Source organism: Danio rerio, chromosome 4 (assembly GCF_052040795.2).
Source record: "Danio rerio strain M-AB ecotype USA chromosome 4, GRCz13ab, whole genome shotgun sequence".
NCBI classification, from domain to species: domain Eukaryota; kingdom Metazoa; phylum Chordata; class Actinopteri; order Cypriniformes; family Danionidae; genus Danio; species Danio rerio.
Window position 1 is genome coordinate 50944942 of NC_141024.2, and position 13976 is coordinate 50958917.

General features: G+C 41.3%; 3 non-coding genes across 3 annotated transcripts; all 3 read left to right on the plus strand.

Annotated features, from left to right (window-relative positions):
• The first annotated feature begins 7566 nt into the window (after positions 1–7566).
• On the plus strand, positions 7567–7639 carry trnak-cuu (transfer RNA lysine (anticodon CUU)). The gene has a single exon. It is a non-coding gene; the product is annotated as a tRNA-Lys (tRNA).
• A 2152-nt stretch (positions 7640–9791) lies between these two features.
• Positions 9792–9864, plus strand: trnak-cuu (transfer RNA lysine (anticodon CUU)). The gene has a single exon. It is a non-coding gene; the product is annotated as a tRNA-Lys (tRNA).
• Positions 9865–11167: 1303 nt separating this feature from the next.
• On the plus strand, positions 11168–11240 carry trnak-cuu (transfer RNA lysine (anticodon CUU)). Its single transcript has one exon. It is a non-coding gene; the product is annotated as a tRNA-Lys (tRNA).
• The last annotated feature ends 2736 nt before the right edge of the window (positions 11241–13976 follow it).

Consider the following 13976-nt stretch of genomic DNA (forward strand, 5'->3'; position numbering starts at 1 on the left):
TACTGTAATAACAGATTTCGTTGCAGATTAATTCGGACAACAATTGCAAACTAAGTATTTTTATAACAAGTTGGTTTAAATGAATAACCATTACAGTAACGTTGAATACTACACTGTTAAAAATTGTCCCGTTAAAAAACAGTAAAATACTGGCAGCTGCAGTTGCCAGCAATGTACTGTTATTTTACAGTATGTTGCTGTAAAAATACATGGACTACATTGATTTGCACAGTACTCAAGTGAACTCATTTTGCTCACTGAAAGCAACTGCCTCAACTTGGTCAACTGCTGAATGAGTTTATGAGGTAATGTGCTATATATGCTTAGAAGCATACTTATAATGATAACTTATTTTAGTTAATTAGAAAAGTTCGGTTTAACTCTAATGTCTTATTCTTCACAACAGCACACATACATGTAAATCTGGAATCACCAGAGAGATTCTGACTGCATCAGCAACTAAACAGCTGCTATCTTTAAATAGAAAAAAACCATGCAGAATAACATCAGCAGTTCATTGTTCATCTTTAACTAATACACTGGCTCTACTCTCCTCCACAACGGTGACAGACAGAAGAAATTAGCTTCAGGTCTTACAGTAAAATACTGTTTTTTCCTTGATTTAACAGTAATCTACTGGCAGCTGTGGTTGCCAGCAATCTACTGTTTTTTACAGTCTACTTCCGTAGTTTAAGTTAACAGTATATTACTGTTAAAATACATTTTTCACTGTGTTTTTACCTCTCACACCTTTAACCCTTTAAACCCCAGAGCATATACTTCAGTTTTTATTGAAGTGTCCACACTACTGAGTGTTCAAGAAACATGTAGCAAAGCTGAAGTAAATTCATTAATTAACTGACTAATTAAATGATAATGGAAGATTAACAATGAATAAATGAAGAAATAGTGAAGGGGAAAAAACAAGAACAGAACATACAAAACTTTAGTCACAGCTTTATAATGAAATAACCTGAAGAACAACAAATGATTAAATCATTTAAATGATCAGCGGATGATTAAACAACTCTACAAACATCATCACCAGCTACACTTATTACTTAATACATGTATTTTTGTATAACATCTACTAAAGTTCTTCTTGAGAAAAAGTTAAAGTTTTACGTCACCATCATGGAGAACAGAGTTTGCTTTAGTTGGGCTCTTAGCCCTGTCATTTTTAACATTTATATATCTTGGCTGCTGCAATTGTTAAGAACTTTGTTTAAAAAGCTCCTTTGTTGAGGCAAGCCAGCCGAAAACCTAAATAAGATCTGGTGATATTCATGTTGCTGTTAAATGGCAGAGTCTGTTCTCATTTAGTATAATAAAATTTACTGCTGCTATTCAATGTTAAATCTATTGTTTTACATTATATGTCTATATATGGCAATGATTTCTGGAAGTTTTTAAGAATATCTTGGACAATAACACTGCTCTATGGTGTAAATTGCACTCAAAGAGACATCAATAATCAGCATATGAACCTCAATAATGGTGACAACTAACAAAATTAACAGTTTAACTCACAAACAGGCAACTGAAAGTCGAAACATAAACAACAGCAGAATCAAACACAAATAAAGAAAACTGTTAGACCATTATACAACATTTATTTATAGCGCAATGCATCTTGGGATATTTGTATTGTGCCACTCCCAGCATGCATTGCAGCATGAAACATTTGAGATGTTACCATTGTTGAGATACAAGGTCAGATTCATGAGGTCTGAGTGTGTATTTGTCATAACTGAACTGTTTTTGTATGTTATTTCTTAACTGTTAAGTAATTACGGAGCCATCTTTTCTGTTTCCACTTCTCATTAATTAAATTAATACCTGCAACTAAGCATAAAATCTATTGCATGAGGCCCTTCTTCCAGATTTATACCGAAACATTTATCAGAACTAATTTCAGACAAATAGATTTCTCTATTTATTGACTTCCCAACTTTATTGCTATAGTACAAATGATTTGTAAACTCTGCATTACAGCAATTGGAAAGTCTTCTTAAACGAGTTCAAGGGTGAAGAGCCCAACTAAATCAGCCCCTCACTCCATTACGGTGACACAAAAAACACCTTAATTTCTGTTGGATCTCAATGAGAATAGTATGGAAGTCAAATCAGTCAGTAATAAGTGTGTCTGCTGTTGTTTGTGGAGTTGTTTAATGATCCTCTGCTGAGACTGAAGCTGTTTTATTTTACTTGATTTTATTTAATGTTGTAACTCAAGTCACTGTTTGTATTTCTTGTTTATTTTCTTCAGTAATTGTAATTATTAACAGCAGGTGTTCATCAGTGTCTGAATTCACTCATTAGTGTTCATTAACTCTGTCAGGTGAACTATATTAGTTAACTAGTGTATGAAATAGTGAACAAGGGCACAAAGTGTGATTTTAAACACAGACTTCAAAACATTGAATCTGAACTCTGTTAGCTCACAGTTTTCTGCAGTTGGTTACTTTCTCGAAAACAAAAATGTTACCCAGAAAGCACTGTTTTTAACAGAATATTACTGTTTTAGTGAAAAAACATTATTTTACCATAGAATCTGACCGTTTTTTAACAGCAATTTTTTACAGTGTGTTTGTTGCCGTTTTTAACCGTTGTAAATTCATTTGAATGACTATTCGACTATTCATTTGAGATTATTAACGCATTTATAGGGTAAAATTGCTACTTTTTACTGTCATTCAATGTGTTTTGGTCATTATCAATGCACTGTCACTTTAATTGAGCGTGAGCAGTGTGGCAAAAATAGACCCAGCGCCGAAACTATCGCTGCACTGCTGCTTCGGCGACGCTCACGCCTCGCTCTGACGCGCTGCTGCTGCGTGGGGTATGAAAGCTCTAATCTGTTAACATGGACGCTGAAAACACACGCGCTGCTCACGCTCTGCTCATGCGCCGCTGACGCTTGCGGTGTGAAACAGGCGTTATGTAGAGATTATATAATGAGAAATTAACAACCTTATTCCCGATTTTTTCTAAACAGGATGCTGAAGGTGTGAGGCTGGCCGGATTAACTTGACAGTCAATATAGGGGTGTAAAACGGCCTGGAGCTAGGCCCAGGCCGAAAGGGGGATAAAACACAAAAAGGGGATATCTGACTAATTGGAGTGTGTAAGCATGTATTGGTGTGGGAGCTGAACAAGCTGCAACACCAATGCATGAGGCCAACTGTATATTAGATACAGGCCAACACAAAAAGGGGAACCAAAAACCACATTAAATTCTAAAATAGAAAGAGAAAATAAGACTGATTTACTAGCATATCACAATCTGACAGAAATTAAGTGTGTATGGACGTTTCCCAGAGATGGGTTACAGCTGGAAGGGCATACGCTGTGTAAAACATATGATGAATAAGTTGGCGATTCATTCCACTGTGGTGGCCCCAGATTAATAAAGGAACTAAGCCTTAAAGAAAATGAATGAATGAATTAATTGGACAAATTAGATTGGAGAAAATTTAGGAAAAATTAAATAAATGATCACATTTTAAAATTATTTTATTTTATTTTACACACGTAAGTTTTTTTAATTATTTTTATTCTTTTATTTTAGACATATTATTTTTTTATATTTTATGTGAAGACATTCTTTATATTTTTTATTATCTTTTAATTTAAGAAATTTTTATGCTTTTTATCTTTTATTTTAAGACATTTGTATGTTTTTCATAATCTTTTATTTTAAGACATTTTAAGATTATTTTATTTTAAACACATCATTATGAGTTTAAGATTCTTTTATTTGAAGAGGATTTTAAGATTCTTTTATTTGAACACATTTTTGAAGATTATTTTAGTTTGAGCCATTGTTGTTTTTAAATCTTTAATTTAAAGACACTTTAAGATTTTCATTTTAAGCCATTGTGGTTTTTGAGCCTTTTATTTGAAGAGATTCTTAAGATTTTTTTTTTTTATTTTAATCACATTGTTGTGTTTTTGATTTTCCCATTTTAAGACATTGAGAAAAAAAAAGGAATCTAGTTTAAATATGTTTGAATTTTGGTTTTAATCATTTGGTGACGAGTTTGAGTTGTTAGTTTAATAACATTGTTACGATTAAGTTCTGAATCTTTCATTTTAATAATTGTTGAGTTGAATCCTACTTTGAAGTTGTTGATTTTTCATCCTAAATCTCAATTGTAATTTTTGTGCTGTAATAAATTTAAAATGTTGAAATTTAGTTTGAACTATTTATGGGGATTATAATTTTGTATTAGTGAATTTCTAATTCCAATCACATGTGTTTTCACAGGTGTTGATCTTTGATCGTAGTTATACAGTGGGATTTTTAATTAGAGCATATCTTTATGGGTGTGGATTTCCTTTTAATCAGATTTTTATTTTTTTATGTTGGAGTTTTTAAATTTTGTTTACATTTTTATTATTGTCATTCTTATTCTAATTTTGTTGGGGAAGAAGAAGAAAAAATTACCTTTATTGATAAAGTGTATAAGAATGGAAAATTTTAATGATTGGTTAATTGGAAGTTAATAAGAGTGTTGGGAGTAATAAGCCTAAATATAGCAAATAAAATCCTTATTAAAAGAAGATATCGGAGTGACTTCAAGAGGGAAGAGACTGCACCACTGAAGAGGAGAACCAAGAGTGTAGAAATTATAAACTGAATCTAAAAAAGTTAAAGAAATTTAGTTGAAAAGGGTTTTAGGCATCATCTAACATAATGAATGAGCACTATAATGTTAACGATTGTTTTGAATAAGAGGTAAAACAAAGATTTAGGCAAAGGCCTGCAGTAATGACAATGGGACATTTTTGTGGAGATTTGATTATCTGTTTTTGTTTTTCTCTGCTCCAGAGAGGAGCAGAAAAGGGCAATTGTTGGAGAAAAGGAATTTATTTTCATTACTTTTGTGTTTTTTTATTAGGAAAATGTTTAGACTAACAACAGATTAATCAATCTTTTCTATTGTATTATAAAACATCTTGACCAGACAAACTTCCTCTTTTTTACTGTGCTGCATACTTTTTAGAAGAACTGCTGACAAGTGGAAAAAGCAGAATAAGAATAAATTTAGGTTTGTTCCAGAAGTCTAGACATGTCACAAGTTGTCATGATGCTTGTAGAAGTGTGAAATATATTAAAGATGCACGGAAGTGTTCAGTTCTGGTATGCAGAGAAAGGTTGCAGAAAGAGGAAGTAATGTCCAGGGGTAACAAAGGGCCAAGGGATTGCAGAATGACTGATAAGTGACGTTAAACCAAAACTCCACCTGTTAAGGTCAGTTGTGTATATATGCTGGAGTCAGGAAATGTATGTTAGTTGCGAACATCTTGAATGTAATTCTTGTATTCCATTGGGGTAACGTAACCCAGAGCTCTGTCATCGAATTATTCATTTGTATCTAATAAATTACTAATATTTTTAGCATTGAAGAAAACCCTCTCCAGACCTTTTCTTATTGAACACGTATGGAATTGGCAAGATATTCCAACAGTAGAGCATGAGACTCTTAATCTCAGAGTCCTGGGTTCGAGCCCCACGTTGGGCGTTTCTGTTACTTTTCTCTCTCTCTCTCAGGAAACTTACATTAGGGTTCAAATAGCAGACCTTTTGAGACAAAGTTCCGCCTTTCTACCACTGTAGGTGACCTTTCCCTAAGTCTTTCTGGCGCAATCTGTTAGCGCGTTCGGCTGTCAATTGAAAGGTTGGTGGTTCAAGCCCACCCAGAATCAAATTAGGCATTTTGCTGCCTTGCAACTGCTTAACACGTGCACTGGGCATATTAACTGGGCCACATTCTGTCCAGCGTTACAAGATGAAATCAGGATTTAGCAGAAGATTGTCACGGGTAGGGAAGGTATTACTGTAAACGGTGTCTAGCTCTTAAACGAGCTTCAGCCGGCTAATTCAGTTGGTAGAGCATGAAACCCTTAATCTCAAGGTCGTGGGTTCGAGCCCCGCGTTGGGTGTTTCTGTTGCCTCTCTCTCTCTCAGCAAACTTTCATTAGGGTTCTTATAGCAGACCTTTTGAAACAAAGTTCCGCCTTTCTACCACTGTAGGTGACGTCATACTCAGTCTCTGTGGCGCAATCGGTTAGCGCGTTCGGCTGTTAACTGAAAGGTTGGTGGTTCAACCCCACCCGGGGACGAATTAGGCATTTTGCTGCCTTACAACTGCTAACACGTGCACTGGGCATATATCCTGGGCCACATTCTGTCCAGCGTTACAAGATGAAATCAGGATTTAGCAGAAGATTTTCAAGGGTAGGGAAGGTATTACAGAAAACAGTGTCTAGTTCTTGAAAGAGTTTCTCATCAGCCCGGCTAGCTCAGTCGGTAGAGCATGAGACTCTTAATCTCAGGGTCGTGGGTTTGAGCCCTTCGTTGGGTGTTTCTGTTACTTTTCTCTCTCTCTCTCAACAAACTTACATTAGGCTTCGTATAGCAGACCTTTTGAGACAAAGTTCCGCCTTTCTACCACTGTAGGTGACTTCTTACTCAGTCTCTGTGGCGCAATAGGTTAGCGCGTTCGGCTGTTAACTGAAAGGTTGGTGGTTCAACCCCACCCAGGGACGAATTTGGCATTTTGCTGCCTTGCAACTGCTAACACGTGCACTGGGCATATATCCTGGGCCACATTCTGTCCAGCGTTACAAGATGAAATCAGGATTTAGCAGAAGATTGTCACGGGTAGGGAAGGTATTACAGAAAACGGTTTCTGGTTCCTAAAAGAGTTTCTCATCAGCCCAGCTAGCTCAGTCGGTAGAGCATGAGACTCTTAATGTCAGGGTGGTGGGTTCGAGCCCCACGTTGGGCGTTCCTGTTACTTTTCTCTCTCTCCCGGCAAACTTACATTACGGTTCGTGTAGCAGACTTTGAGACAAAGTTCCGCGTTTCTACCACTGTAGGTGACCTTTCACTAAGTCTCTGTGGCGCAATCGGTTAGCGCGTTCGGCTGTTAACTGAAAGGTCGGTGGTTCAAGCCCACCCAGGGATGAATTAGGCATTTTGCTGCCTTGCAACTGCTAACACGTGCACTGGACATAGATCCTGGGCCACATTCTGTCCAGCGTTACAAGAAGAAATCAGGATTTAGCAGAAGATTGTCACGGGTAGGAAGGTATTACTGTAAACGGTTTCTGGTTCCTAAAAGAGCTTCTCATCAGCCCCGCTAGCTCAGTCGATAAAGCATGAGACTCTTAATCTCAGCGTCGTGGGTTAGAGCCCCACATTGGGCGTTTCTGTTACCTCTCTTTCTCTCAGCAAACTATCATTAGGGTTCATATATCAGACCTTTTGAGACAAAGTTCCGCGTTTCTACCACTGTAGGTGACCTTTCACTAAGTCTCTGTGGCGCAATCGGTTAGTGCGTTCGGCTGTTAACTGAAAGGTTGGTGGTTCAAGCCCACCCAGGGACGAATTAGGCATTTTGCTGCCTTGCAACTGCTAACATGTGCACTGGACATAGATCCTGGGCCACATTCTGTCCAGCATTACAAGATGAAATCAGGATTTAGCAGAAGATTGTCACGGGTAGGAAGGTATTACTGTAAACGGTTTCTGGTTCCTAAAAGAGCTGCTCATCAGCCCGGCTAGCTCAGTCGGTAGAGCATGAGACTCTTAATCTCAGGGTCGTGGGTTCGAGCCCCACGTTGGGCGTTTCTGCTGCTTTTCTCTCTCTCTCCCAGCAAACTTACATAAGGTTGCATGTAGCAGACTTTGAGACAAAGTTACGCGTTTCTACCACTGTAGGTGACTGTAGGCGTTTCTGTTACTTTTCTCTCTCTCTCCCAGCAAACTTACATTAGGGTTCATGTAGCAGACTTTGAGACAAAGTTCCGCGTTTCTACCACTGTAGGTGACCTTTCAGTAAGTCTCTGTGGCGCAATCGGTTAGCGCGTTCGGCTGTTAACTGAAAGGTTGGTGGTTCAAGCCCACCCAGGGATGAATTAGGCATTTTGCTGCCTTGCAACTGCTAACACGTGCACTGGACATAGATCCTGGGCCACATTCTGTCCAGCGTTACAAGATGAAATCAGGATTTAGCAGAAGATTGTCACGGGTAGGAAGGTATTACTGTAAACGGTTTCTGGTTCCTAAAAGAGCTTCTCATCAGCCCGGCTAGCTCAGGCGGTAGAGCATGAGACTCTTAATCTCAGGGTCGTGGGTTCGAGCCCCACGTTGGGCGTTCTTGTTACTTTTCTCTCTCTCTCCCAGCAAACTTACATAAGGTTGCATGTAGCAGACTTTGAGACACAGTTACGCGTTTCTACCACTGTAGGTGACTTTTCACTAAGTCGCTGTGGCGCAATCAGTTAGCGCGTTCGGCTGTTAACTGAAAGGTTGGTGGTTCAAGCACACCCAGGGACAAATTAGGCATTTTGCTGCCTTGCAACTGCTAACACGTTCACTGGACATAGATCCTGGGCCACATTCTGCCCAGCGTTACAAGACGAAATCAGGATTTAGCAGAACATTGTCACGGGTAGGGAAGGTATTACTGTAAACAGTGTTTAGCTCTTAAAAGTTCATCTCATCAGCCCGGCTACCTCAGTTGGTAGAGCATGAGACTCTTAATGTTAGGGTCGTGGGTTCGAGCCCCACGTTGGGCGTTCCTGTTATTTTTCTCTCTCTCTCCCAGCAAACTTACATTAGGGTTCATTTAGCAGACTTTGAGACAAAGTTCCGTGTTTCTACCACTGTAGGTGACCTTTCACTAAGTCTCTGTGGCGCAATCGGTTAGTGCGTTCGGCTGTTAACTGAAAGGTTGGTGGTTCAAGCCCACCCAGGGACGAATTAGGCATTTTGCTGCCTTGCAACTGCTAACATGTGCACTGGACATAGATCCTGGGCCACATTCTGTCCAGCATTACAAGATGAAATCAGGATTTAGCAGAAGATTGTCACGGGTAGGAAGGTATTACTGTAAACGGTTTCTGGTTCCTAAAAGAGCTGCTCATCAGCCCGGCTAGCTCAGTCGGTAGAGCATGAGACTCTTAATCTCAGGGTTGTGGGTTCGAGCCCCTAGTTGGGCGTTTCTGTTACTTTTCTCTCTCTCTCTTAGCAAACTTACATTAGGGTTCATATAGCAGACCTTTTGAGACAAAGTTCTGACTTTCTACCACTGTAGGTGACCTTTCACTAAGGCTCTGTGGTGCAATCGGTTAGCGCCTTTGGCTGTTAACTGAAAGGTTGGTGGTTCAAGCCCACCCAGGGACGAATTAGGCATTTTGCTGCCTTGCAACTGCTAAACCGTGCACTGGGCATATATCCTGGGCCACATTCTGTCCAGCGTTACAAGACGAAATCAGGATTTAGCAGAACATTGTCACGGGTAGGGAAGGTATTACTGTAAACAGTGTTTAGCTCTTAAAAGTTTATCTCATCAGCCCGGCTACCTCAGTCGGTAGAGCATGAGACTCTTAATGTCAGGGTCGTGGGTTCGAGCCCCACGTTGGGCGTTCCTGTTATTTTTCTCTCTCTCTCCCAGCAAACTTACATTAGGGTTCATTTAGCAGACTTTGAGACAAAGTTCCGCGTTTCTACCACTGTAGGTGACCTTTCACTAAGTCTCTGTGGCGCAATCGGTTAGTGCGTTCGGCTGTTAACTGAAAGGTTGGTGGTTCAAGCCCACCCAGGGACGAATTAGGCATTTTGCTGCCTTGCAACTGCTAACATGTGCACTGGACATAGATCCTGGGCCACATTCTGTCCAGCATTACAAGATGAAATCAGGATTTAGCAGAAGATTGTCACGGGTAGGAAGGTATTACTGTAAACGGTTTCTGGTTCCTAAAAGAGCTGCTCATCAGCCCGGCTAGCTCAGTCGGTAGAGCATGAGACTCTTAATCTCAGGGTCGTGGGTTCGAGCCCCACGTTGGGCGTTTCTGCTGCTTTTCTCTCTCTCTCCCAGCAAACTTACATAAGGTTGCATGTAGCAGACTTTGAGACAAAGTTACGCGTTTCTACCACTGTAGGTGACTGTAGGCGTTTCTGTTACTTTTCTCTCTCTCTCCCAGCAAACTTACATTAGGGTTCATGTAGCAGACTTTGAGACAAAGTTCCGCGTTTCTACCACTGTAGGTGACCTTTCAGTAAGTCTCTGTGGCGCAATCGGTTAGCGCGTTCGGCTGTTAACTGAAAGGTTGGTGGTTCAAGCCCACCCAGGGATGAATTAGGCATTTTGCTGCCTTGCAACTGCTAACACGTGCACTGGACATAGATCCTGGGCCACATTCTGTCCAGCGTTACAAGATGAAATCAGGATTTAGCAGAAGATTGTCACGGGTAGGAAGGTATTACTGTAAACGGTTTCTGGTTCCTAAAAGAGCTTCTCATCAGCCCGGCTAGCTCAGGCGGTAGAGCATGAGACTCTTAATCTCAGGGTCGTGGGTTCGAGCCCCACGTTGGGCGTTCTTGTTACTTTTCTCTCTCTCTCCCAGCAAACTTACATAAGGTTGCATGTAGCAGACTTTGAGACACAGTTACGCGTTTCTACCACTGTAGGTGACTTTTCACTAAGTCGCTGTGGCGCAATCAGTTAGCGCGTTCGGCTGTTAACTGAAAGGTTGGTGGTTCAAGCACACCCAGGGACAAATTAGGCATTTTGCTGCCTTGCAACTGCTAACACGTTCACTGGACATAGATCCTGGGCCACATTCTGCCCAGCGTTACAAGACGAAATCAGGATTTAGCAGAACATTGTCACGGGTAGGGAAGGTATTACTGTAAACAGTGTTTAGCTCTTAAAAGTTCATCTCATCAGCCCGGCTACCTCAGTTGGTAGAGCATGAGACTCTTAATGTTAGGGTCGTGGGTTCGAGCCCCACGTTGGGCGTTCCTGTTATTTTTCTCTCTCTCTCCCAGCAAACTTACATTAGGGTTCATTTAGCAGACTTTGAGACAAAGTTCCGTGTTTCTACCACTGTAGGTGACCTTTCACTAAGTCTCTGTGGCGCAATCGGTTAGTGCGTTCGGCTGTTAACTGAAAGGTTGGTGGTTCAAGCCCACCCAGGGACGAATTAGGCATTTTGCTGCCTTGCAACTGCTAACATGTGCACTGGACATAGATCCTGGGCCACATTCTGTCCAGCATTACAAGATGAAATCAGGATTTAGCAGAAGATTGTCACGGGTAGGAAGGTATTACTGTAAACGGTTTCTGGTTCCTAAAAGAGCTGCTCATCAGCCCGGCTAGCTCAGTCGGTAGAGCATGAGACTCTTAATCTCAGGGTCGTGGGTTCGAGCCCCACGTTGGGCGTTTCTGCTACTTTTCTCTCTCTCTCCCAGCAAACTTACATAAGGTTGCATGTAGCAGACTTTGAGACAAAGTTACGCGTTTCTACCACTGTAGGTGACTGTAGGCGTTTCTGTTACTTTTCTCTCTCTCTCCCAGCAAACTTACATTAGGGTTCATGTAGCAGACTTTGAGACAAAGTTCCGCGTTTCTACCACTGTAGGTGACCTTTCAGTAAGTCTCTGTGGCGCAATCGGTTAGCGCGTTTGGCTGTTAACTGAAAGGTTGGTGGTTCAAGCCCACCCAGGGACGAATTAGGTATTTTGCTGCCTTGCAACTGCTAACACGTGCACTGGGCATATATCCTGGGCCACATTCTGTCCAGCGTTACAAGATGAAATCAGGATTTAGCAGAACATTGTCACGGGTAGGGAAGGTATTACTGTAAACGGTTTCTAGCTCCTAAAAGAGCTTTTCATCAGCCCCGCTAGCTCAGTCGATAAAGCATGAGACTCTTAATCTCAGCGTCGTGGGTTAGAGCCCCACATTGGGCATTTCTGTTACCTCTCTTTCTCTCAGCAAACTATCATTAGGGTTCATATATCAGACCTTTTGAGACAAAGTTCCGCGTTTCTACTACTGTAGGTGACCTTTCACTAAGTCTCTGTGGCGCAATCGGTTAGCGTGTTTGGCTGTTAAATGTAAGGTTGGTGGTTCAAGCCCACCCAGGGACGAATTAGGCATTTTGCTGCCTTGCAACTGCTAACACGTGCACTGGGCATATATCCTGGGCCACATTCTGTCCAGCGTTACAAGATGAAATCAGGATTTAGCAGAAGATTGTCACGGGTAGGAAGGTATTACTGTAAACGGTTTCTGGTTCCTAAAAGAGCTTCTCATCAGCCCGGCTAGCTCAGTCGGTAGAGCATGAGACTCTTAATCTCAGGGTCGTGGGTTCGAGCCCCACGTTGGGTGTTCCTGTTACTTTTCTCTCTCTCTCCCAGCAAACTTACATAAGATTGCATGTAGCAGACTTTGAGACAAAGTTCCGCCTTTCTACCACTGTAGGTGACCTTTCACTAAGTCTCTGTGGCGCAATCGGTTAGCGCATTCGGCTGTTAACTGAAAGGTTGGTGGTTCAAGCACACCCAGGGACGAATTAGGCATTTTGCTGCCTTGCAACTGCTAACACGTGCACTGGACATAGATCCTGGGCCACATTCTGTCCAGCGTTACAAGATGAAATCAGGATTTAGCAGAAGATTGTCACGGGTAGGAAGGTATTACTGTAAACGGTTTCTGGTTCCTAAAAGAGCTTCTCATCAGCCTGGCTAGCTCAGTCGGTAGAGCATGAGACTCTTTATCTCAGGGTCGTGGGTTCGAGCCCCTAGTTGGGCGTTTCTGTTACTTTTCTCTCTCTCTCTTAGCAAACTTACATTAGGGTTCATATAGCAGACCTTTTGAGACAAAGTTCTGACTTTCTACTACTGTAGGTGACCTTTCACTAAGTCTCTGTGGTGCAATCGGTTAGCGCGTTTGGCTGTTAACTGAAAGGTTGGTGGTTCAAGCCCACCCAGGGACGAATTAGGCATTTTGCTGCCTTGCAACTGCTAAACCGTGCACTGGGCATATATCCTGGGCCACATTCTGTCTAGCGTTACAAGATGAAATCAGGATTTAGCAGAACATTGTCACGGGTAGGGAAGGTATTACTGTAAACGGTTTCTAGCTCCTAGAAGAGCTTTTCATCAGCCCCGCTAGCTCAGTCGATAAAGCTTGAGACTCTTAATCTCAGCGTCGTGGGTTAGAGCCCCACATTGGGCGTTTCTGTTACCTCTCTTTCTCTCAGCAAACTATCACTAGGGTTCATATAGCAGACCTTTTGAGACAAAGTTCCGCGTTTCTACCACTGTAGGTGACCTTTCACTAAGTCTCTGTGGCGCAATCGGTTAGCGCGTTATGCCTGTTTCACACCGCAAGCGTCAGCGGCGCGTGAGCAGAGCGTGAGCAGCGCGTATGTCGAGCAGTAGCAGCACGCAGGCGTTTGCCTTTCACACCAGCTGCGTCTGCAGCGCAGCTCTTCGGCAGCTGCTGCTGAGATCAACCTATCTCTGTCTATTCTATCTAGTTACCCCTCTATATACAAATACACTTTTTAAACTTTTCATCTGTACCAAGGCCCCTCCTATGCTGTTTCATTAACCTGCAAATGTTTATTTTACTAATTTTATAGATCAAATAGTACTGTATGCTTCTCAAGCTAACTTATATGAGAATTGTCTACAGTCGGAAAACAATCGCCTGTGATATCATGTCATTTGTTTTTTGATTATCAGGTTGCTGTAGACCTAGTTATAATCATATTTATACAATATAGTTATAATGATATTTATACATGATCAAACTAGTGTTAATTTCCCCGCTTCAGTGATGTCCAGCGGCAGAATAACAGCTCGTTAATTCATGCTCGTGCAGATGATGAGACGGACAAAAGTAATTAATGCATGCCATTCTTTTACTTATTTTCGTGTTGTCAGATTCACAGTGCAAACAGCTCCCGGTAGGAATAATTCGAGTGAACATAAAACAAAGCCGATTAAAACTTTCTTGCTCTGCTAGCTGCACAGAACACAGCGAGCTCACATAATCCAGCATGCGTGTCGCACTACACTAACGTTACCCACAATACACTTCGCTATGGACTACAAATCCCGTAAATATTCCATTTCCCCTCTCCTACAACACTAGTGTGCAACTTAA